General features: G+C 39.1%; 1 long non-coding RNA gene across 2 annotated transcripts; it reads right to left on the bottom strand.

The window, feature by feature from the left end:
* Positions 1-3,047: 3,047 nt before the first annotated feature.
* On the bottom strand, positions 3,048-3,935 carry LOC145729056 (uncharacterized). Of its 2 annotated transcripts, none has more exons than XR_014178247.1 (3): positions 3,528-3,935; positions 3,292-3,446; positions 3,048-3,209 (listed from the first exon to the last, which is right to left on the bottom strand). It is a non-coding gene; the product is annotated as an uncharacterized LOC145729056 (long non-coding RNA). The 2 variants fall into 2 exon arrangements; XR_014178246.1 differs by having other exon boundaries at positions 3,292-3,450; positions 3,528-3,927.
* Between the last annotated feature and the right edge of the window lie 981 nt (positions 3,936-4,916).

Consider the following 4,916-nt stretch of genomic DNA (forward strand, 5'->3'; position numbering starts at 1 on the left):
CCCGAAATTTTGTCCAAAAACTGAAAAATAGCAAAATTATGAAAATTGATCAAAATCCCGAAATTTTGTCCAAAAACTGAAAAATAGCAAAATTATGAAAATTGATCAAAATCACGAAATTTGTATCGTCAAAACGGCCGCGTCGATTTGTCAAACCGGCGTCTCCACGCTCTAAACAACCCGCGACCGGTTTGCGATGCCCTGTAGCGCTCTGAGGGGGTTCTACTGCCGCTGGGCCATAATATGACAGATTTGGGAGAGAATCAGGGTTTGAAATCTCGGTATCAAAATCGATCAAAAGATCCGACATTGTAAAAAATAAAAATAAATCAAATAAAAAAAAAAATAATCCAAATAGGGATGCCAGTCGGTTTTTTTACCTAAAACCGACAAAAGAAACGAAGGGAATCAATTTTCAGTTAAAAGAACTTTCTTTTAAATCTAAAACTCAAACCACAAAACCTGACGGTCGACTTCACCACGTCGCTACCCCTCCTGCGCCTTTTACGTTGGAAACCCAGTCTCCAAGGAAAGAAAAACCAGCCTAGAAGGATAGCCGCTCGTAGTCCCAATTAGTCTTGACAGCAATCGCAGGCTCCCACCTAGACGATTGTTGGTTGAGACAGCAACAACAAAAAAAGCTCTGAACGAAACTCGAATTAGATTCGCACACGCATGCACCGTATGATGCCTTTTCCCGAACCGCGACACGCGCATTGGCAATTCTCACTCCCGACTGCCAACGCCCGGCTCCCAGCCAGCTCCCATACCCCTACGCGCTTGCTCGGCCACTGTCGACCCCCCCCCACTCTATCGCGATCCGTTTCATGACCAAATAAGGAGCGTTTTTCGAGCTGGGTAATGACTTACGCAGGTCCAAACGTTTAAATCTTTGGCGGGTTTTACGCGACAGGGAATTTGTTAGCGTTATGCAATTAAAGGGCGAGAATCACTAGAGTTGATTATACCGTTTGGCCGCTGGAGGGCTTCAAAGTTCCTTCACCATAAACTCGTTGACCCTCGTCGCTTTGACCCTAAATTACTCCCTTATTTGACAAGTTACGTCAAAATGTCATAGAAAACAAAAGATAGAGCAGATTTCAAGCTTCCCAAAAATATCCCCCCATGATTCGATTGATTGCACCGTTTGGCCGCTAGAGGGCGTCAAAGTTCCTTCACCATAAAATCACATATTTTTTGACACACGTCGCTTTGACCCTGAATTACTCCCTTATTTGACAAGTTACGTCAAAATGTCATAGAAAACAAAAGATAGAGCAGATTTCAAGCTTCCCAAAAATATCCCCCCATGATTCGATTGATTGCACCGTTTGGCCGCTAGAGGGCGTCAAAGTTCCTTCACCATAAAATCACATATTTTTTGACACACGTCGCTTTGACCCTGAATTACTCCCTTATTTGACAAGTTACGTCAAAATGTCATAGAAAACAAAAGATAGAGCAGATTTCAAGCTTCCCAAAAATATCCCCGCATGATTCGATTGATTGCACCGTTTGGCCGCTAGAGGGCTTCAAAGTTCCTTCACCATAAACTCGTTGACCCTCGTCGCTTTGACCCTAAATTACTCCCTTATTTGACAAGTTACGTCAAAATGTCATAGAAAACAAACGATAGAGCAGATTTCAAACTTTCTAAAAATGTCCCCCCATCAGCTGATTGATAACACCGTTTGGACGCTAGAAGGCGTCAAATTTCCTTTACCATAATATCACATATTATATTGTAAATATTTTTCAGTCAGATTTCATGTCTCTTAATCCGGCCGAGTTCCTGGCAAAGAAATTTTACACAATTAACACAGTCAGTTAAAATGTTAAATTTTAGATCTAACTCTGTTAGTTTTTGAGATATCAAAAAACCGACTGCACCAGAGTCTTTTCCGGGACATTTTAAAATAAAATGACACCGAGACGTCAACTGTAACTTGACAAATAAAAAAGTGGTATTTTTTGACAGTTCGAGGCCGCCATTTTGAATTTTGTGTCAAAATATTGACTTGCACCTCATTTTAAAGCAAATTTCACGTAGTTTCAAGAAATGTCAGACAAAATGGCGTCCCAGGCAGCCATTTGACCATGACTTGCACCTCATGTTAAAGCAAATTTCACGTCACAACACTCAGGTCACAAGTAAGTAAGCCTCGTTTATTATAAAAATAAAGTAAGTAAGGTACCTATAAAGCGGCGGATGATATCTGGGGGTAATAAGGTATATTACCCGCAGATGAGATGGGCCAATACTGCAGTAATTGCCGTCGTGTGCATGAATGTAGGGGGAGGGCGAGTCTAGTTCAGCCCCGTAAAGGGTGACACGCAAGGTGCTCTTTAAGTTGCGAGAGAACCCTTCTCTTTTTAGAGACATGAATAAATACTTTTTTTTCAAAATCGGTCCGTTTAGGTATTACTGCAACAAACAATACACTAGGTTCACATCTGCTCGTGGAAGATGTGGCAACATAGGGCACAGTCTCAACTGACAGTCGGCGGCTTAACATTTTGAGGTTAGGAATTTTAAAAAATTTAAAAACAGCAAAAACTACAAACAGAAGAAATAAAAACTTAATTTAGGGTTGTTGTTTAAGTTTATTAATTAGTGTTGCAACACTTGGTGGTAAACAAACCAATCAAACTTTGGCTTGGGAACAACCACATTCAATTTTAATTATCTGGAAAGAGCACTGGAGCACTGGAGGTGCATTCAAACGAGTCCTCATTAACAGCCCAATCCATAAAATTTGCAAGAAACGAAAGGCAGGCAATGTGTGTCCAATCCTGGAGACTATTAGGAAGTTCTTGCAGTTTGGTGATGATGTAGCAGTGTTTTAACTTACAACAGAATTGTTGCTGTTTTAACAACTTGCTTTTGTGATTTAAATTGCTTATTTAGGTATTTTCTTTTGTAAATTTACTCAGCAGCATTAAATACATATCAATTTTGTTTTGTTGTGTGATTTATTATACCAAAGAGCAGGTAGGTAAATTATCAAATTTTATGAAGAAAACTAGACTTTTGATAAAAAATAAACTCTTCTTAAAAATTTTATTTGTATATTTCATAATGAATACAATTAAAATAGTAATTTAACCTACTACCTATCTGATGTAAAATACTGTATTTAACAGTAGCACCATCTGTTTCTAGCCTTATAGGTAGTCAGAGAAGTATAGGTAGGCAAGGGGGGCTAATTCTGTAAAATAATGGCATTTGATCAAATTTACATATTAAGTAACATAGTTAGGTACCTATGTCCTATATCTTTCTAATGTTACCTGAAATATTTCAACACTCTGCATATGGATTTTGACAACACCATTATAACCATTGCTTCAAACACCTTTCGTTGTTCAGTCACCAGGAGTCTTTTACAGCAGCCATTGATAATGGGACCCTTTCAAAGCATGATAAGCAAACTCCAGAAAGGTACCTACCTGAAACATAAGCTATTTAGTATTAGCAGCTCATTAAAAGGTAGGGGCCTTCCTTTTTATAATATTAGGTAAATCACCTTGTCAGCAAACATGTTCCTTTGATTGAGAAACAATCACTGGCTTGAATAAACTTGGTTCTTGGGACTAAGTAAATAGGTACCTATATGCATGGGCTGTTTCATTGTGATTGTGTGTTTTTTATTAGAAAAGGCATTCTTTTCTGTTTTCCTTCAGAATGTTTCACTGGGCCCCTTGATAGTTGCAAAGTGTAGGTGGGTGGCATTTTCAAAACTCTCTTCCCGAAACATACACACACAACACACACACACACACATTATCTAGGTACCTATCTAGTATCGCAGTAGTTACATCGAAATATTGTAAAATTTACATCAAAAATAAAACATTTCGCTTTGTTTACTACCTATTAATTTGCCAACAATGGCGGCCGATGACGTCAAAATTCTATCGCGCTCGGAACGCACGTAATAGACAAGAAAGGCAAATGATGACGTAACCGCGACGGGAAAAAAATGGACCATATCATAGAAAACAAAAAATATCCCCACATGAGTTGATTGATAACACCGTTTGGCCGATCTCGAACTAAGTGACAGCTACTGTCATTTTGACAGCTGGAATGGATTCCTCGTCCCCAAATTAGTCGAAAATGAGTACCATCAACCCTAGTGAAATCGGACTGGTTTTGACGTTATTAGCTGTCAAAGTGACAGAATAACAATAATGCATCTCAAGTGCGTTTTTTATCAAAACAAATCGAGTGAAGGGTGGTTTTTGGCTAATTTTGGGGCGCCCAATCCATTGGTGAAATCACTTCTTTGATATCTCCACAAATCGCCAGTGTCTCGAATTGAGTGACAGCTACTGTCATTTTGACAGATGGAATGGATTCCCCGTCCCCAAATTAGTGAAATCGGACTGGTTTTGACGTTATTAGCTGTCAAAGTGACAGAATAACAATAATGCATCTCAAGTGCGTTTTTTATCAAAACAAATCGAGTGAAGGGTGGTTTTTGGCTAATTTTGGGGCGCCCAATCCATTGGTGAAATCACTTTTTTGATATCTCCACAAATCGCCAGTGTCTCGAATTGAGTGACAGTTACTGTCATTTTGACAGCTGGAATGGATTCGCCGTCCCCAAATTAGTCGAAAATGAGTACCATCAAGCCTAGTGAAATCGGACTGGTTTTGACGTTATTAGCTGTCAAAGTGACCGGAACAAAACGTGTGTGAACTCGCGCCAGGATACAAAATTAAAAATTAGCGAGCGTCTTGGAAAACGGAGGTGCGAACGACAATTTGCGACGTTGCCAAGTCTCATCATATCACCCATGTTTTGAAGCAGTCTATGTTATGTTTTGAAATGTGATTAATAAAAATAAGTAGTTTTCACCAATATCATCGAATAATCTAATATAAAAGTGTGCAGCTATAAAAGGAATAT

Source organism: Ips typographus, linkage group LG5, assembly GCF_016097725.1.
Source record: "Ips typographus isolate SLU linkage group LG5, UJ_Ityp_2.0, whole genome shotgun sequence".
Lineage (NCBI taxonomy): Eukaryota > Metazoa > Arthropoda > Insecta > Coleoptera > Curculionidae > Ips > Ips typographus.